This window comes from Schistocerca cancellata, chromosome 4, assembly GCF_023864275.1.
Source record: "Schistocerca cancellata isolate TAMUIC-IGC-003103 chromosome 4, iqSchCanc2.1, whole genome shotgun sequence".
NCBI lineage: Eukaryota > Metazoa > Arthropoda > Insecta > Orthoptera > Acrididae > Schistocerca > Schistocerca cancellata.
The window spans coordinates 297,128,344-297,150,360 of NC_064629.1; positions in this window are offsets into that span (position 1 = coordinate 297,128,344).

Sequence of the window (22,017 nt, forward strand, 5' to 3'; positions counted from 1 at the left end):
TTTCCAATTTTTGAAAGAAGGCTGTTAAGCTTTCCAGACAGCCGTGCCCGTGAAATATATGTTTTTTGCCACTTGCTAAAAGAACCTGGCGACGTCCGGGCGTCAGGGGAGTCACAGTCTTGCCTCCACTAAACATGTGCACCAGCCGCTGTGCTCGTATCGTTCCAACATTTAACATGATTACTCAGTCTGTCTTAAATGGCTTCCTCCACCCACTTTCCGCCAACTGGCCACCTCCGCGACATTCTCTCACCTGGCCCAGGTAAAATGTTTTGTGAACCAGCGCCCTCCTGCTCCGACCCTAAATGGGAAGAGGGGAGTGCCATGGCCCAAAGTCCCTCAACAGGTACAATTCACAGAGCGCTGCTTCCCAGAATCACTCACACATCCAGGTCGCTGCACACTGCATTTACGGCCCTCAATCCATCTTTCTCCATGTTCTCCATCTTCTCCACTATGGCCCCTTGGGTACAAGTTCTCTACAGGCAACACAGGCAGTTACATGAACATTCTGCCCACAATTTCTCCATGTATAAAATCATAAACCATACATGCCAAATGTAGTACTGTGGAACACCAAGATCATGACCAAAAATATGAATATTAATCTGACGGACAGTGTTGTTGAAGTGAGAGTGTGGCATGTCAACTCTCAAGGTTTCCCTTACAACTCCTAAATGAAATCCATGGATTTGACAAGACATTATTTATTCAACAAGAATGTGAGATTAATGGCTTGATAATGAAATAAAATTCAATTAATGCAGAACAGTGGAAGTCGTTACACAATTAATATCCAAATGGCAGTCATTAAACAAATGGTACGACATTAAAGTTTATAAATTGACAACTGAGTACAAAACAAAAACAGAGGACAAAAACCAGCAGCCATCGAATCTTTTAAGCATTTATGTTTCACGACCTCATTAAAACTGGAAAGCAAGATTGAATTATTTACATGCGATACAGTTCTATGTTGATAAAAAAATGTGAGGAAAAGATCAAGACGAGGCCGACGCCTCACAAGGTAATATTCCGTGGAACAGTGACAAATTTATTCAAGTTTGAATCATATAGTGATGTATACAATGCAGGCAGAACACTATATGAAAATGAAATTGATCTGCTAGTGTGCCTCCAACTGGTAAAACATTTTAAACTGATGTAGAAACTTGTCTATGTGAATCATATAAATTGGTACAGTAATTAAGTTAAGGGAAATCTACAGAAAACTACATAGCCGGCCGGTGTGGCCGAGCGGTTCTAGGCGCTTCAGTCTGGAACCACGCGACCGCTACGGTCGCAGGTTCGAATCCTGCCTCGGGCATGGATGTTTGTGATGTCCTTAGGTTAGTTAGGTTTAAGTAGTTCTAAGTTCTAGGGGACTGATGACCTCAGATGTTAAGTCCCATAGTGCTCAGAGCCATTTGAACCAAAACTACATAATCACATGTGTGACAACTGGTAGTTTGTAGACTATAAACAACGAATGCACGAACAATAGTAAAAGAGCGCTAGGTGCTTGGTATAAAATATAATGCGAATAAAGAAGGTGTGTGTGTGTGTGTGTGTGTGTGTGTGTGTTTTATGGGTGCTCAAAGATGGTATTGTAAGTGCCCTTACTGAAATAAGTAAAAGTGAATGTAGTCACAACGTATAAAATATTAAACACAGGTAAAAGACAATCTTACTTAAAGGTGCAATCACTCTCTCCCAATCTCACGTTCACCCACCCAGTCACACTATCATACATCCTTTACGATACTGCAAATTTCGGCATGTCTTCTAAAATGTTCTATTAAAATACAGATAATACAAGATAGAGGCTAAAATTACTACACAGAGATATAGACGTTGCTGTTCACTTACATAAAACGCGGGTGAGTGACCCAGACCCTGATAACACATTAAAAACTCCTCCCTAATATTTTAGGGAACCAGTTGGAAATTTCACAGAATCTTTAAAGTCTGTACCACATTCGTCTCATTGTCAGCTAAAATAGAGGGCAAATCTCCAGGCACATCAACTGCTGCCCTCTTGTTTATAATGTGGCATACAGACCTATACTCCACAAGCACTACACATTGGAGGACACTCTCACTAGATCAAGAACCCATACTGTGTCTAATACAAAGACGAATGACAAGGATTTTATCTCATCTGTGTGGTTGGAAGGAGGAATGCTACAGCCACTTTATTAAATTAACTAGCCACAGCTTGTCTGTAATTTTCACCTATCCTTCTACCTACACTCCTGGAAATGGAAAAAAGAACACATTGACACCGGTGGGTCAGACCCACCATACTTGCTCCGGACACTGCGAGAGGGCTGTACAAGCAATGATCACACGCACGGCACAGCGGACACACCAGGAACCGCGGTGTTGGCCGTCGAATGGCGCTAGCTGCGCAGCATTTGTGCGCCGCCGCCGTCAGTGTTAGCCAGTTTGCCGTGGCATACGGAGCTCCATCGCAGTCTTTAACACTGGTAGCATGCCGCGACAGCGTGGACGTGAACCGTATGTGCAGTTGACGGACTTTGAGCGAGGGCGTATAGTGGGCATGCGGGAGGCCGGGTGGACGTACCGCCGAATTGCTCAACACGTGGGGCGTGAGGTCTCCACAGTACATCGATGTTGTCGCCAGTGGTCGGCGGAAGGTGCACGTGCCCGTCGACCTGGGACCGGACCGCAGCGACGCACGGATGCACGCCAAGACCGTAGGATCCTACGCAGTGCCGTAGGGGACCGCACCGCCACTTCCCAGCAAATTAGGAACACTGTTGCTCCTGGGGTATCGGCGAGGACCATTCGCAACCGTCTCCATGAAGCTGGGCTACGGTCCCGCACACCGTTAGGCCGTCTTCCGCTCACGCCCCAACATCGTGCAGCCCGCCTCCAGTGATGTCGCGACAGGCGTGAATGGAGGGATGAATGGAGACGTGTCGTCTTCAGCGATGAGAGTCGCTTCTGCCTTGGTGCCAATGATGGTCGTATGCGTGTTTGGCGCCGTGCAGGTGAGCGCCACAATCAGGACTGCATACGACCGAGGCACACAGGGCCAACACCCGGCATCATGGTGTGGGGAGCGATCTCCTACACTGGCCGTACACCACTGGTGATCGTCGAGGGGACACTGAATAGTGCACGGTACATCCAAACCGTCATCGAACCCATCGTTCTACCATTCCTAGACCGGCAAGGGAACTTGCTGTTCCAACAGGACAATGCACGTCCGCATGTATCCCGTGCCACCCAACGTGCTCTAGAAGGTGTAAGTCAACTACCCTGGCCAGCAAGATCTCCGGATCTGTCCCCCATTGAGCATGTTTGGGACTGGATGAAGCGTCGTCTCACGCGGTCTGCACGTCCAGCACGAACGCTGGTCCAACTGAGGCGCCAGGTGGAAATGGCATGGCAAGCCGTTCCACAGGACTACATCCAGCATCTCTATGATCGTCTCCATGGGAGAATAGCAGCCTGCATTGCTGCGAAAGGTGGATATACACTGTACTAGTGCCGACATTGTGCATGCTCTGTTGCCTGTGTCTATGTGCCTGTGGTTCTGTCAGTGTGATCATGTGATGTATCTGACCCCAGGAATGTGTCAATAAAGTTTCCCCTTCCTGGGACAATGAATTCACGGTGTTCTTATTTCAATTTCCAGGAGTGTATTTACGAACGACTGTGACTCAAGAGCGAGGTGGTAGCATATAGGGGGATAGCACACCAAACCATTTTAATGCCACTACATGCATCCTTGGTTGCTATATCTGCCAGTTATTTTCCCTGTGTACCCACATGCCCTATTACCCTGCAGAATGACACCTTCTTCCCCAGCCTTTATAGGTAAAGAATGGTATCTTGACTTCTTCAGTAGTGGAGCAAAGTTCGTCCTGGTGCAGTCTTCATTGTTAAGAAATTTATTCAAGATGGCAGCTCTTATTGGGTGGTCCCCCACCACTACTCCCTGGGGAGTGGATGTGGCAATATCACAACTAAGTTGATATACAAATTAATTAAACTGGTGTACAAATTAATTAAATTAATTATACTAATTAAATTCAAATGATGGGAAATTCAAAAATTGTGGGAATTTCGAAAAATGGCAGTGAATTAAAAAATTGTGGGAATTTCAAATTTTGGATCCCTGATTGACAATACCACCACCAGAAGATGATGTTGGGTTCCCCCCCTCTCCAACTTCCCCTCTCCCCACCAGTGCTTCCCCACTTATGAGTTGGTGCAGAAAATACTCAGTCTGCGCTGAGCGGCCGGAAAGGACGGACATAAGTCTATTTTAATGTAGGTGCGATGTGTTCAATGAATGATATGTTGGTGTCAGACACAGACTTTAATAGCTATGATAATTGTAATCATACAGATGAGTACTGTATTCATAGCTCCCTACATATGGACTGCAAAGCAAAGATAATGGATGAACTTAAGAAGAGCACTTTTCAAAAAATAATGGTGATGCACTGGGACGGGTTGAAGACATTTCGCAACCCATGCTCATAGATGCTTATTCTGGAGCTGTCTACCTTCCTGAATTGCCCAGTCAGTATATCTAAGAGACGAATGTGTGTTCTTCACCAACAATCCCAGACCAAATGAGCTAATTCATAGAACTATCACAGAGTATGATGGAAGCAGATTTTACTCGACCACCACTTGCCACAGCAACCAACAGGAGCACAGCATTCCCCTCTCGCAGTGAACTACAGCGTGTTCAGACCGGCAGTAACCTCCACTGTGTTCAGACATCCAGTGTGTCCAGACTGGCAACGAAATCCAGCATGTCCACTCTGGCAGCGACCTATGTGCCCGGGCCGGCGGCAACCTCCAGCGCGGCCGAACCGGCGGCAACCTCCAACATGAGTGGACTGGCAGCAACGTCCAAGGTGTCAGAACCTGCAGCGACTTCCTGTCTGTCAGCAGCATTTCAAAAGCAATACAGCGAGTTTGTGTTATCCATCCCAATCATAGATTTTAACTCATCCTGTTCTTCAATCCCTGAAGGAGTGTGTCGGTGTCCAACACCACATGGTGTAGGTCTTGTTGGTCTGTGACATATGTGCCATCTCAGAACATTCCAGTGTTACTGCTATGACAGGGTTGGGATGTGGTGGGTGAGAAGCTGCTGGTTCCTACCAGTGCTCTAATGCTATTCAGTTCAAGTTTTAATTTAACAGCTACTGGTTCAAAGCATTCATATGTCAGTATAAAAGCATCAGTGGACAGAAATGGCATGTTGCATTAGAGACCAAAAGGCTCAGTGTTACTGTGCAGCTGTCGATGAGTAGAAAACCATACTAATTGTTCGGCAAGCGTTCAGCAGAGAAAAGAGTATCATCAGGAGCTCCCTATGAAAGTGTGATAGTATGACTAATATTTTATATAAACATGGTCCGTCCCTGGTAGCTGAGTGGTCGGCGCGACGGAGTGTCATACCTAATGGCCCGTGTTCGATTCCCAGCTGGGTCGATGATTTTCTCCGCTCAGGGACTGGGTGTTGTGTTGCCCTTATCATCATCATTTCATCCCCATCGGCACGCAAGTCGCAGAAGAGGCGTCAACTCGAAAGATTTGCACCAGGCGAACGGCCTGCCCGACGGGAGGACCTAGCCACACGTTTTTTTTTTTTTTTTTTTTTTTTTTTTACAGTATTTTACGGCTGACTGCTGACGACTCTGTAGTATACAGGGAAGTATCCGTCGTTGAGTGAGTGTAAAAAGATACAGGATGAGTTAGAATTTCTAGTTAGTGTTTTGAATTGCGGCTTATTCTAAATGTAGAAAATCGTACGTTAATGCAGATGATACAGTTACTTCGATTAAATATCTAGGTGTAATTTGCAAAGCGATATGAAATGGAAGGAGGACGTAAGGATGAAAGTAGGGAAGGCAAATGGTCGACTTCAGTTTATTACGAGAGTTTTAGAAAAGTGTAGCTCATCTACAAAGGCCACTGCGTATAAAAAAACACTTGTTGGACCCATTATTGAGTACCGCTCGAATGTTTGGGATCCCCACCAGGTCGTATCAAAGGAAGACATCGAAGCAATTCAGAAAGGTGCTGTTAGACTTCTTACAGGTAGGTTGGGTTCGAGAACCCAAATAGGAAACCCTGGAGAGATGTCGCCTTTGTTTTTGCGAAACGCTGTTGAGAAAGTTTAGATAATAGGCATTTGTTGCTGGCTGCAGAATGATTCCACTGCTGCCAACGTACATTTCGCATAAGGACCACAATGACAAGATAAGAGAAATTAGAGCTCGTACGGAGACAATCGTTTTTCCCTCACTTCTTTTGGGTGTGGGATAGTAAAGGAAATGACAAGTAGTGATACGAAGTACATAGTACCCTCCGCCATACATCACACTTGGCTTGCGGAGTACATGTGTAGATGAGATGTAGATGAGATGTATTTTTATTTTTTTTTTATTTATTGATTTATTTAACCTGGCAAGATTAGGGCCATCAGGCCCTCTCTTACATCTAACCAGGCAGTCTACTTATTTTACATTCATATGTTTTAGTAGGCATGCTAAACTACATGTAGTACAAAAAGTGGAATAAACAATTACAAAGGCACACTTGGAAAAATAGCTACATATCGAGTTTATATTCGTAGATGATAAGTACTGTTATAATTAGACATTATGAAAGAGACAGATTTTAGATAGGAGTGCTAGCAGCAGGGAGTATGAGGGAGACTGATGGTGAAGGGAGGAGAAGAATAGAGACATGATGTAACATACTTAATTTAATATAAAGAAAAAGAAGATTGCGTGGTTAATAGAGATAGATGAAGAGGAAGAAGAGAAAGGAGCGAGATAGGAGACACTAGCTTTGCTATTTGACAGAGGAGAGGATTGGCCTTGTACATTAATTTTGTGGAAAACTATGAGGATCATAGTAGGAAATGCTTCAACTTCTTAAAAAAGCAGAGGATTGAATTTTGCGCAAGGTAAGGGGCAGTTTGTTCCACAGGCGGACAGCGGCAACTGAGAAGGAGTTGGCAAAAGTTTTTGTTTTGTGAGTGGGCACAGTTAGGATACCAAATAAGAGTGACCTCGTGTTTCGATTATGATGGCATAAAAGGTGTTTAACTTCTGAATGAAGATACTGGGGTGCTTGCGCGACGAGTAGTCGGTGAAGTAGACATAGAGTGTGGTAGTCACGCAATTTGTCCGGCCGCAGCCACCCTAGCTGGGAGTGTTACGCACTAACATGATCGTATCGGCGAATGTTGCAGGTGTAACGCACACAGGCATTCATAGTTAGTTCTAACCTTCGGTTGTTTTCACTACTCATGCCCTGCTGAATTACATCACAATAGTGGAGGTTCGGTAGAACGAGTGCTTGCACGAGCTGGGGTTTCAAGTCTTGTGGAAATACGTTCCGAAACTTTGAGAGCATAGAGACAAGCTGACGTCTTCTGGCACACTGCGACTGTATTCTCCGTCCAGCTGAGATGCTCATCCAAAGTTACACCCAAGTCCTTAACTGTTTTCTGATGTGGTATTGGAATAGCGTCGAGCAGAATAGGAGGCAGCCGTTCGCGGCAATCTGAACTTATTAATTTCTGATGCGCTATTAAGATTACTTGTGTCTGTTTTGCATTTAGTTTAAGCCCCAGGTTTTTCGCCCATGTCACTACTGAAGACAGATCATCATTCATCTGAGCCATTGCAGTGTTTATATCTTCAGGTCTGACGCTTAAGTAGAGCTGGAGGTCGTCGGCATATAAATGATATTTCAGTGTTGGAATGGGACGAAATGTGGAATGCAGTACCCTATATCAATCGGCATAATTCTGCAGAGTAGAATACATCCTGTTCTCCCCCAGACATTTGCTGTGTAGATCTAATTCTATGTATAACATCAGTGTATGATGGCGCTGCACTCATGTGATATTGGGTGGTCGGTACACTTATTTAAAGCACTCCACCTTTACAGTATTGTTCAGTCTATGGATGGTGCTATCCATTATGCTGGAAAGACTGAACGTATGGTAAACATTGTAAACTATCTCCGTACATATAGCGTGCATGCAGATGGTTTAGAACAACACATCAACACCATGCCGAAACCGGAAACTAAAGGAGTACCCATACACGTCTTTGTTTCGCGCTGGAGGAAGGCCGCAGAACTGGAAAAACAGGGTGTGGCGATAAAACATTCTTTCCTATGTGAAATTCTCATTATGTTCAATACAGAATTGTTGAAGAAGAAAATGCGGTGCATTACTTTTCGGCAACTATCCTACAAATTTCCATCCCATTCGGATAATTAGTTCATTATGTGTCGTTTCTTTCTTTCCTTTTTTCGTAGAGTACATATTTGTAATGTTTTAGCAAGTAAATAAAAATATTTTACAAAATCTTGCATAAATGCATTCTGTTGTATCCGTGCCGTATGTCAGTTTGTGGGATGGATTTCCATGCCTGTTGCACTTGTTTGCTCAATACAGGGATGGGTAAAGCCAGTTGTGAGTGATGCTGGAGTTGTCGTCGGACGATTTCCCATATGTGCTCGACTGGAGACACATCTGGTGATCGAGCAGGCCAAGGCAACATGTCAAAACTCTGTAGAGCATGTTGTGTTACAACACTTATGTGGGCGAGCGTTATCCTGTTGGAAAACACCCCCTCGTATGCTGTTCATAAATGACACCACAACAGATGGAATCACCAGACTGACGGATAATTTTTTAATCAGGGTGTGTGGGATAGCCATGAGAGTGCTCCTGCTGTCATACAAAATCGCACCCCAGACCATAACTCCTTGTGTAGGTGGAGTGTGTCTAGCATGCAGACAGGTTGGTTACAGGCCCTCAACTGGCCTCCTAACCAACACACGGCCACTGGCACTGAGGTAGAAACAGCTTTCATCACAACACACAACAGACCTCCGCTCTGCCCTCCAATGAACTCTTTCTTGACATCATAGAAGTCACAAATGTGTTTTGGGTCAGTGGAATGCACGCTACAGGGTGTGTGGCTCGGAGGTGTCCTTGAAGTAACCGATTTCTAACAGTTAGTTGTGTCACTGTGGTGGCAGCTGATGCTCAAATTGCTGCTGCAGATGCAGTACTATGCGCCAGAGCTATACACCGAGCACGATGGTCTTCCCTCTTGGTAGTACAATGTGGCCGTGCGGGTCCGATCTTCTTGCGATCGTACATTCTCGTGATCACCGCTGCCAGCTCTCATGTACAGTGGCTACATTTCTGCCAAGTCTTTCTGCAATGTCGCAGAAGGAACATACAGACTCTCATAGCGCTATTGCTTACACAACCTCGTTTTAACTCTTTGATAATGGCGTCTTTGTCACCTTAAAGGTCATCTTGACTATCAACTCACCACGTCCAATCTCAAAGGTAATTAACGCTCGCGACAGTTACAGCGTGTTTTTCAAAAGAAACACGAGTTGCGCTACTAGCGCCACTCTTATGCGCCTGGTGTGATGTATGGTTCAAATGGCTCTGAGCACTATGCGACTTAACTTCTGAGGTCATCAGTCGCCTAGAACTTAGAACTAATTAAACCTAACTAACCTACGGACACCACACACATCCATGCTCGAGGCAAGATTCGAACCTGCGACCGTAGCGGTCGCTCGGCTCCAGACTGTAGCGCCTAGAACCGCACGGCCACTCCGGCCGGCTGTGATGTATGAATAGGTATCATCTTTCAGAAGTAACAGCATGCCTACCAATTTTCGTTTATACGCACAACTCTCTATTGATGTTGCGATTTTGTTTTAGCGAAGTTAGAAGATGAAAGCAGATGGACTAAGTAAAAAGCTTCTCACTAATAAGAATGGCGAAAGCTTTCGGCGATGTCGTGTTTGTGTAATAAATCTAACGATATATTTCACTGGTATCTGTCTACTGAAGTGTTGTAACATACACTGGCATCATCCCACACAGGACTGTAGACAATATCATTATCCGCGTAGAAACCACTTACATCAGTTCATTTAACAACGCCAACCGCGCAGAATGCATGTAAAATTAAGTATTCCGAACTCCATGCACTGTATTCATGGAATAACTTCCCGTAGCATTTTCTAAAACAAGGAGCAGAATTGTTTCATTGTAGTCCAAGCAAATGGGGACGCCAACACATTTGTAGTTTGCGATGTTGGGGCGTAAGGTAAACAATCTGATGGAGGCATACTCCAGAGCAAGAAGATTTGTTGAATGCATTGTTAGGGTTCAAATGGCTCTGAGCACTATGGGACTTAACATCTGTGGTCATCAGTCCCCTAGAACTTAGAACTACTTAAACCTAACTAACCTAAAGACATCACACACATCCATGCCCGAGGCAGGATTCGAACCTGCGACCGTAGCAGTCGCGCGGTTCCGGACTGCGCGCCTAGAACCGCTAGACCACCGCGGCCGGCGCATTGTTAGGGTAGTGAATAAATTGAGACCATTGAGAAATGAAACAGAAACACCCATCGATGCAGTTACGCGCATTTACCTCCAAGGTAACTCTGCCATCCATAGGAAATGATGCAGTGTTGAAACTGAGCAATTTTGCAACAACCTGTTAATACAAACGTTTAACACGACATACGACACGAATTCCACGTTACACTGGAAACAGAATTTCTTTTTTGGAATGTTTTGTCAGAAATGCAACCTGAATAGTGTCGATTATCTTTCAAGACAAGCAAGAAATTTGAAAAAAAAAAAAAAAAAAAAAATATATATATATATATATATATATATATATATATATACTCTACTGATTAGTTCTTTGCAAAAAAAAAGTATGACTTGTAATGTGAGACACTTTATATATTCATGCTTCCCATCCGAAACTGAATAAGTAACCAGAGCAAACCGACAGGAATGAAAGACAAATGTGCTAATTCTTGATGTCGCATCCATAAACTGTAATTAAGTTATCATAATAAAACAATTACATGGCAATTTCAGCGCTCCTGCAGTAAGGTAAAAACATAAAGTTCCGCCTTCTGCCCCTAGACGGGTCATTTGGGCTCGGCAGACCGCCACGTCACTCTACCTACGCGTCATTGAATGCGCTTTTGAGGGGCATGTGGGTAACAGACCGCTCTCTCGGCCGTTGTTTTGTTTCTTGACCTTGTAACAGCTGCTGATCGGTTGAGTAACGCCTCAGCTGCCCTTTAGCAAATAAACTTTGAAAATGTGGCATTCTGAAATTCGAATTTAGAATTTATATTTTTCGATGTGTTTAAGAATTTAAATGACCCTAAATAAAACACACACACACACACACACACACACACACACAAAATCCATACCTTAAAGTTTCTTTTATTTTTCATTATTCAGTGTTCCTTTTAACAAAACAATTGAGGAAATTCATTCTTTCTCTAGCATACGATACTGTTAGTTGTCATTCAAACTGAAGCACATTATAGGTCTATACACAACTGTTTGTCTTTTGAATGCAATCACTGAAGTTATTTCAATAGTGTCTGGCTTCACTGACCTTCTCCTGTCACTCACAACTAAACTATACATTGAGTAGTATCTCTCTGTACGACATTATTGCCCAAATTGCGGATAAAGCAGATCTTCCAAATTCACTGCATTTGAGCTTTTCACAGAGTATAAGTTACACTATATCAGTCCTCTCATCACGTCTCAAACAGTTAACAAGGTATTGCTGGAATGACGACTTCGCTTCCAAAAAACTATCTGACAGAATTCTTTCAAATTATGGAATTTTTTTGCTATGTTGACAGTAGATTCGTTCAAATATAGCTTTGCACCTCAAACTGCAGGGATGAAGAGCTTGCCAATGTTTTTGTTAAAATATTAGCTAGACCGAGTGTTGTGTGGTTACACAGCTTTAATAAACTTTTCAGAGCAGCACATTTGATACAATTTTTTGCAGATGCTTTCTGTGCCTCGTTTTGGAGTGTCAAAACAATTAATAGTGCCTTGTGAAAAACAACCTTCACACTTTCTTTTTAACAGTTACTTAATACTCTCAAGTTCCTCCCATAACAAACGTGCAAATGGGTAAGTCGTACCTTCTAGTGCTGTAATTAAACTTTCAGTGCTAGCACAGGTGTCACTCACAAATCTGTATTGCAAGAAGACTAAAGCTGATTCAAGTTCATTTTTAAACGAACAAGAATGAGCTCAATGGCAGCATTTTTTCCTCAACGATCTGAAAAAATCGATGATTGCTGGTAAGTGTGTGTCCAAGCACTGCAATGTATGGAACCAAGAAGACCAAGTAGTTTATCTCGTGGTTACTGGAACGATTTTTTTTTTTTTTTTTTTTTTGCAGGTGAGGAAATTTGTCTTGAAGAAACAGAAGGTATGCGCTTTTCATTTTGTGAGAGTGCCTAGTTTTTTATCAAGATGTCACCAACTAAGTTCATTTCAAATGATGGATGCACAAAATGAATTTAAATGGTCTCCGATCAATATTTTACGTGCGTGAAAACAAGATTCCATGTATGCAGCAGAGTCTGACACTAAACCCACAACATTTTCGTATTTAATGCTTTTTTAGGGTTTCTACTATGGCCTGGACTCAAGTACTTCTGTTAGCAACATCTAAAAAGTTACCAGAAACCAGATGCAGTTTCAGTTCTGATGCTACAGATATTGTCTGAAACAAAACTGCAAATACGCACCTTCCATTTTTGTCACAAGTTTCGTCGTCAGTGATCGCAACAGGAACATCCTTCACAGCATCTTTGATTTCTTCTCTCATATTTTCACTGCACTGTCTGATGTATTCTCGGCGAAATCTATCTGAACTGGGTATACAAACAACACTCTGGATACATTTATTAAAAAAAAAAAAAGATCGAACTTCAGCATTATCTAGTTTAGTCAATGTGATGTTTGCCCTTAAACTCATTTTAACTACGATATTGTGGTGCACAGATATTCACACACGCTCTCTCTCTCTCTCTCTCTCTCTCTCTCTCTCCAGCAGCCACTTCAGAGTTTTTTTTTTTTTTTTTTTTTTTTTTTTTTTTACCTCGTGACTAGCAGTTTCAATGCTTATTTCTGAACTGTCCTTTTTCTCCCAGTCACGTTTCACATAGCAAAAGAGACACACAAAAGAATTTTTGTCTCAACATAAAACCTTTCTTCTTTCGGAGACGCACTGCATCGCTCTTGGAAACCGAATTTACGCGTACCCATTTTAACGACAATCACTTCACAACATCCACGAATTAACAAAACACTACACATCAAAAGTTAACTAAGAATGTGCAATTCCAGCTTCACTATGGCTATCTGGCGAAAATACACTCCTGGAAATTGAAATAAGAACACCGTGAATTCATTGTCCCAGGAAGGGGAAACTTTATTGACACATTCCTGGGGTCAGATACATCACATGATCACACTGACAGAACCACAGGCACATAGACACAGGCAACAGAGCATGCACAATGTCGGCACTAGTACAGTGTATATCCACCTTTCGCAGCAATGCAGGCTGCTATTCTCCCATGGAGACGATCGTAGAGATGATGGATGTAGTCCTGTGGAACGGCTTGCCATGCCATTTCCACCTGGCGCCTCAGTTGGACCAGCGTTCGTGCTGGACGTGCAGACCGCGTGAGACGACGCTCCATCCAGTCCCAAAGATGCTCAATGGGGGACAGATCCGGAGATCTTGCTGGTCAGGGTAGTTGACTTACACCTTCTAGAGCACGTTGGGTGGCACGGGATACATGCGGACGTGCATTGTCCTGTTGGAACAGCAAGTTCCCTTGCCGGTCTAGGAATGGTAGAACGATGGGTTCGATGACGGTTTGGATGTACCGTGCACTATTCAGTGTCCCCTCGACGATCACCAGTGGTGTACGGCCAGTGTAGGAGATCGCTCCCCACACCATGATGCCGGGTGTTGGCCCTGTGTGCCTCGGTCGTATGCAGTCCTAATTGTGGCGCTCACCTGCACGGCGCCAAACACGCATACGACCATCATTGGCACCAAGGCAGAAGAGACTCTCATCGCTGAAGACGACACGTCTCCATTCGTCCCTCCATTCACGCCTGTCGCGACACCACTGGAGGCGGGCTGCACGATGTTGGGGCGTGAGCGGAAGACGGCCTAACGGTGTGCGGGACTGTAGCCCAGCTTCATGGAGACGGTTGCGAATGGTCCTCGCCGATACCCCAGGAGCAACAGTGTCCCTAATTTGCTGGGAAGTGGCGGTGCGGTCCCCTACGGCACTGCGTAGGATCCTACGGTCTTGGCGTGCATCCGTGCGTCGCTGCGGTCCGGTCCCAGGTCGACGGGCACGTGCACCTTCCGCCGACCACTGGCGACAACATCGATGTACTGTAGAGACCTCACGCCCCACGTGTTGAGCAATTCGGCGGTACGTCCACCCGGCCTCCCGCATGCCCACTACACGCCCTCGCTCAAAGTCCGTCAACTGCACATAAGGTTCACGTCCTCGCTGTCGCGGCATGATACCAGTGTTAAAGACTGCGATGGAGCTCCGTATGCCACGGCAAACTGGCTGACACTGACGGCGGCGGTGCACAAATGCTGCGCAGCTAGCGCCATTCGACGGCCAACACCGCGGTTCCTGGTGTGTCCACTGTGCCGTGCGTGTGATCATTGCTTGTACAGCCCTCTCGCAGTGTCCGGAGCAAGTATGGTGGGTCTGACACACCGGTGTCAATGTGTTCTTTTTTCCATTTCCAGGAGTGTATTTACAAAAAAAAATCGTTGCTTTACTCATATTTTAGAAAATCTTGTTCAGTAACTACGAAAAGTAAAGAGTAAAGAATGGAGCAGATGACATGAAAAACAGCCATTGCAAGATCGCTTACTGTAACTTTGAATTGCGCTAGCAGGAAATGCGGGGAACAGGAAAAGCGCATAGGATTTGCTGCGGGGAGATGTGGGGTGCGAGAGGGACGACAAGCCAATCTACACCGGCTAACAGTACGCTGCACATTTGGCAACGACCATCTGCAAATCACAGCAGACTCCTGACTTTTTGCTGGCTACTACCGACCACAACTGGGGAGTCCCCATGCCAAGTTTTAGTCCCCACATAGTGCGCGAGCCGCTTTCTTAACAAACATTTCTGTGTGTAGTGCAAGGATGCTGTATTTCTATCTCGACAGGGATTGAAGAGAAAAAACGCGAAGCAAAAAATTGGAAAGCATTAATTCAAAAATTCTACGCTACTATTGTCTCATACGCAAGGCAGCAAGGCAACTGTTCGAAGTCATCTAGCGAAGTTTTGTAGGCTGCAAAGGGTGATTTTCTACTTTGTATCTCGACTTTGATACCTGCCTTTTGCCTCACTTTCGTGAGTTCGTTATGCCATCCAGGTATAAATAAAATATTTTCGGTTTAGTGTTCACTTTTCTATCACGTAAAATATCACAGAGACGTATCTTATTTTATGTCTGTGTGTTTCACAGGTTAGCAGAATGTTATATCTAGCATATATGTATAGTTACGCAATAAGTAATTGCTTTCAATAGTAATGTTCGTTCTTTCGTCATGTCTTTATGGTCATTTCGCATATGATCTTCGATATATTATAAACATTACAAGTCTAGTGCCTCTGTTTTAAGATATTTTAGCGCTTCAGTAATAAATTTCTTTGAAATACACTAATTTTAATACATTTCTCTGAAATACACCGATTTTGCATTTCAGCGCACTTGGAAATCGACCGAAACCATGACACTATACCCAGGTAGCGTTGGAATAACCATTTTTTCACTTTCAAAATATTTAGCATTTACAGCATATGCTAATTTCACGTAGCTCTAATCCTGAGGCTATGTGCACCCCGTAGTACACCTCCCACCAAGGAAGAACCCTTGATAGTACCGGGAACCGAAACCAGGTCCTCTGGATAGTTATCAGCCGCCCTGACGACTCACATAGGGACACCCACCCACTAATTATCCCTGGCACTAGCATCTGAGTACTGATGGCGTCTAGAGTTCTACTAGCTTGGATGTTTTTGTACAAATTCGATGAACTGTGTATCATCCATTTTGAGCTGCGGAACTGCCAGAGAATGACACGAACGGCGATACCAACGCCTCCGACTGTGCACGTCTGTTACGATTGTATTGCTCGGAAGACCAATCGGGTATCGTGGTTCTAGACGCATCTCTGAGGCTGATTCTGCTGTGTGGCTAGGGAAGGGTTGATCTCACTGGAATCTCACCTTAGAGAGGTGGACTCATGTGCGCCATCCGTCTCTAAATCGTATAAATATTGTGAGTTATCGTTTTTAAGCTATTTTTGTACATTTTATGAGGCGGAGACTCTGGACCAGCCCAGAATTTGCCTAAACGAGCGTTTAAAACCGCCTAATAACCGTTATCAGGCTGGCTGGTGTACGTGAGCATCAGCTGTTAATCCTCGTGAAGCTTTGATCGAGATGAGACTGACTACCCTGTTACACAAGGTAGTGGGATGCAGGAGGAGTTCTCTATAGTGTGCGTGAATTTTATGAATGTTTTATACTGGACAACAATATGAGATGAATATAGATATATAAGAAACTATCAGCCTCGAGGCTTTATCACGATTGCTGACTGGGCTGCAATGTTGTTAGTATATAAATATAGATGTGGAAATGGCTTCCGAATGATCAGCAGTTATTTTGATACTAATCGTAATTTGATTTTGCCAATAAAGGGTAAGAGAAGAACTTCATTTAAAATAGCTATTCACTTCCATGAATTTCCAACAGCTATTCTTAAATTCCTGCTTATAGCAAGTTCGTACCATTCGTTGATTTACTTTTCAAACTTCTTCAAAACACAAAAGCAAACAATTCCAGTACTTGTTCGGAATACTTATAACTATCTAGAGGAGTGCTTCCCAGCCCGTCTGAGACCTTCACCCTTGAGTACAATTAGATATTACATAGTTCTAGCACATCCCTTCACTACCATCATGAACATTAGCGCTTTAGTGAAAATCAGAAAACTTCTTTGAAAACTTTTATTTTAAAAAGCAAGGAAGGTAAATGCTACTTAGTTTTTGTAGGTGTTTGATTGAACTACGAACTAAAATGTTAGTGAGACAATTGGTACTCCTTATTAGTAACAAGCTTTTCTGTATAGAATGACGAAGCAATTTTCAGTGCATAGCTTATACTACGTACGATTCCTTCTCAGAAATGGAAGCTAACTATCCACATTGGAGGTAGGTGTCCCGAAACATGCTACACTATGTGATCAAAGGTATCCGGACATCTGGCTGAAAATTACTTCCAAGTTCGTGGTGCCCTCCATCGGTAATGCTGGAATTCAGTATACTGTTGGCCCACCCTTAGCCTTCATGACAGCTTCCACTCTCGCAGGCATACGTTAAGTCCATGAAAAACACGACCACGCCATAACACTACCGCCTCCGAATTTTACTGTTGGCACTACACACGCTGGCAGATGCCGTTCACCGGGCGTTAACCATACCCACACCCTGCCATCAGATCGCCACATTGTGTACCGTGATTCGTCACTCCATACAACGTTTTTCCATTGTTCGGTCGTCCTATGTTTATGCTCCTTACACCAAGCGAGGCGTCGTTTGGCATTTACCGGCGTGATGTGTGGCTTATGGGCAGCCGCTCGACCATTAAATCCAAGTTTTCTCACCTCGCGCCTAACTATCGTAGTACTTGCAGTGGATCCTGATGCAGTTTGGAATTTCTGTGTGATCGTCTGGATAGATGTCTGCCTGTTAACATTACGACCCATTCAACTGTCGGCGGTCTTTGTCAGTCAACAGACGACGTCGGCCTGTACGATTTTGTGCTGTACGTGGCACTTCCCATTTACACTTCGCTATCACATCGGAAGCAGTGGACTTACGGGTTTTTATGAGTGTGGAAACCTCGCGTACAGACGTATGACAAGTGACACCCAATCACCTGACCAGGTTCGAAGTCCGTGGGTTCCGCGAACCGCCCCATTCTGCTCTCTCACGATGTGTAATGACCACTGAAATCGGTGACAGAGTAACTGGAAGTAGGTGGTAGCACAATGCACCTAATATGAAAAACCTATGTTTGTGGGGGTGTCCGGATACTTTTGATCACATAGTGTATTTACAGATACCTGTTATTACAACCTCTGTTTACCGCCCTGTGCGACTTGGCTACAGTGGTTGTGCTCTAGCAAGATCAGGTAACATCAGGTCAGGTCTGAAAGGTCGGAAAGACATCCCGTGGGCTCCAACTGTGGAAACCTCTAAGTGTCCTCGTTCAGCACTGGATCAGGTGCTCATTGCAGTTGCTCTGCTTGTGCCACGACACAGTCTAACGGTGTTGGACATTCTGTGAACTCCATCTGCTCCAAGTCATACCGATGGTCGTCTTGTTCCCAGCTGTTGCTGCTGGCGGCACTTCATTCTGTCAGCAAATAATGATGCACATGCAATGACATTATTATAAAAACATTTTCAAACGGCAGGGAGTTGAGGTTGTATGCCACTGGCTGCAGAGTGATGGCAGAGGGGGGTGGGGGGGAGGGGGGTGGGAGAGGGTATGTTCAACTGTCTCAGCTGTAATATGGCACTGCAGATAAAAGCGTTGAGAGCTGCTGAGTCAGTTTTTTTTTATTGTTGTTATAATGTCCAGTTGCCTACCACAGGACCACAACTACTCAGACCCTTTGTTCTTATTTCCACAGAGAGTACTTTACACTTTGCCTCGTGCAAAAAGGCTCTCCTCGTAACTATGAATTTTAATTTATTTTCTCTTACTTAAGTCGAACCAGGGCACACCATTACATTTTGTGTTGATGATTAACTAGTACAGGAGTACCATTTGTGAAGAAATTTAATTTAGAAGGTATACACTTAAAAAAGAATTTCATCTCTTATCTATCTTAATGTTGAACTATTTTTGATAACGAAGAATTAAGTTACGAATCACTCACACTCAAAAATCAAGATGCTGAAATATTTTTTTATTACTTGAACCACAAAAAACCGACATGTTTGACGCAATAAATAAATGACCATTTCTCAATCTAATCAAAAGAAGATGGACTATACTACCAAATGCGACAAAAGAACAGGAGGCAAAGTGTAAAGGATGCCCAAAAATTCACGTAAGAAGCGATTTTGTTAGAAAATGTAGGGCCACAACTAAAAATTGCAAATTTTGTATTGATTCAAAAAGTATGCAGTACTGGGTTTTGATCGAAGTCTGTTTGGAAAACGGCCTACTTATCACAGTGAATGTCGAAAAATGAGTATCTGTCCCTTCTGAAGTCACAGCATCATGTTCGGATTTCAGTGTTCTTTCAGAACCTAACAAATATCAGGCCTCTGTTCTGTGATCTTGGCCATATGTGATGGTTCTGTTCCTAGAATCAATGGATTGATTGACAATTTTCGCTTTTGATTCAAAAGACGAATTTTTATCCACACGGAAATATTAAGAAAAATCAAGTAGAACTATCTAATCAGAGAAATTTTCAATAATGAACTTGAACAGCTCGTTTCTCATAACATTAAAGTTTTTTTTTAGCACCTTGGTCTTAATTGACGAGTCCTTACGACAGTTCCTTCGAAATGGAACGAAAATGATCAAATCATCCTGTCTACACTTTGCAGATAGTTATGAAATCGAAAGTTGTAAATGATCCGGCCGAGAGAGGCGTCAAGTCCAAGGTGAACAACAATAAACAATTATTCACACACGCACGCAAGAACCCCAGGAGTTCGGCGTACTACCTCTGCGATTGCGAAAATCCTAGCAATCAGTTGCATCTAAGTATAGACCGCTGTCTCGGTAACAGGCGCTTCACATGACCCCAGAAGATGCTTTCGAGTTCATGCCCAGAGAAAACCTGACCTACCAGAAGGCCACCTTCGACCCGAGACTTGCCTCGTTCGACTAAATTCCACCCAAAATGATAGTATTTCAGCAGAGCAGGTCGCCATATAAAGCAGTACGACAAAGGTCATCAACAAGGACTCATTACATCAGGAACTTCCAAGTGAGACACGAGGCTTTATCATAGTAGACACTCTCTGTTGCTGCCTCAAGTTTAGATAATATGGATTCCACCTTTACTATCTTTCCACATGCAGACCTATGCTAACAATGTCAGCACTCGTGAAGAAGCAGCATAGCTGCCGGGAAGCAACAAGGGTGTTTCTGTGGATGTTCAATTGTTTGAGCAAAAGTGCAATGGAGGTTTCTTGCGTGAACTACGTAAATACAGGGTGGCGCACGAAATGTGTTACCATTTTATTTTTTAATATAAACGTTATTGTCAATACAATCTGAAAGGAACATATACTACAATGAAGATCCGTCCATGGAGATTTGTTCTAACTCAGCACATGCTCAATATGTCCACCATTTCGTTTCCTAACTTCCTTCAAACGAACACTGAAGTTAGTGATTACCCTACGGCACATATCTTCCGTAATTTCACTGCAAGCTTGAAGAATAAGTCTTCTGAGCTCCATTAAATCACGTGGACGTTTCGGGAAAATTTTTGCTTTAGGTACCCCCAAAGAAAAAAGTCACATGGATTGAGGTCTGGACTATTGGGGGGCCAATTTTGTCCGTCATTGAAGCGACCTGGAAACCTGAGTAAAATGATTCGCATGTCGAAATGCTCGTGTAAAAACTCCAACACAGTGTTTGCAGTATGTGGCCTTGCTCCACCTTGCATGAACCACTGTGCGTTGAAGGGCAAGGCAGTAGCAAGAAGCTGTGGAATGAAGCTGTTGCGAAGCATGCTCAAATAACGCTCGCTGTTCACAGTTTCTTCAAAGAAAAAGGGTCCAATAAGTCCGTGACTGGAAATTGCTGCCCACGCTGTAATCCTCGGAGCATAAAAATGTCGTTCATGAAGCACTTGTGGGTTTTCAGTGGCCCAAAAGCGTACATTTTGTTTGTTAACCACACCGTCTAAATGAAAATGCGCCTCGTCTGAAACAGTAGTCTCTGCTGCTTGTGTTCTTCAGGGAACTACTGTGCACAGGTCATCTTGTATGGGTACATATGGAGGTCACGTTTAAGAATGCGTTCAACGGAGCGTCTGGATATTACCAGTTGCACTGCTGCCTTTCTACACGATTTCCCGGGACTACTCTGTACAGCAACTCTTACCGCTTCAGTATTCTCCGGGGAACAAACAGGCTTAGGCCCAGGTCGTTTCGCTTCCAATATTGTTCCTTCCTGTACAAATTTATCGTACAACCTGTGGATGGTCTTCTTGCAAGGGACCCATCGTGTGTTAAACTGTTGTCAAAAACGCCTCTGAGTCACAACAAGGCTTTTCGTTTCATGAAAAAGTAACACAATTGCCGATCATTGCTGTGTCGTCAGTCTTCCATTGTCAGCCACTACTGCTTACTGTAAGTAAGTAGGCTCCTAGCGGCAGTATCGTGAATTACACGTCATTTCGTAACTCATTTGTTTTTCCAAGCTCTGCTGGTACTGCTGTAGAGATCCCAGCGCGATATCTAATGTGCGTCGTAAATAGTGAAAGAAACAATTGGTAACACATTTCGTGCGCCACCCTGTAGTAGACTAATTGGAGTTCAACCACAGTGAGGAATTTGGAGGGCTGTTTTCTCCAAAGAAAGGATGAGTAGTGGTGCAGGCCCACGCACTCGCTTGTTGCCATAATCTCACTGGTGCTGCAATCAGCCAGCGGAGCATTCCACCACCACACCCACCTCTGTACACTGGCACACCATCCCAGTCCATTACCAAAACCCGGGATGCATTGGCAACATTGTGGCAAGTGGAGTATGTGACACTCGGGCTATCTTCTCATCAACAAGCCTGCCCTGAAGCGTATAGAAGTGGCCGTGCGGTTCTAGGCGCTACAGTCTGGAACCGCGAGGCCGCTACGGTCGCAGGTTCGAATCCTGCCTCTGGCAAGGATGTGTGTGATGTCCTTAGCTTAGTTAGGTTTAACTAGTTCTAAGTTATAGGGGACTAATGACCTCAGAAGTTGAGTCCCATAGTGCTCAGAGCCATTTGAACCATTTGAAGCGCATA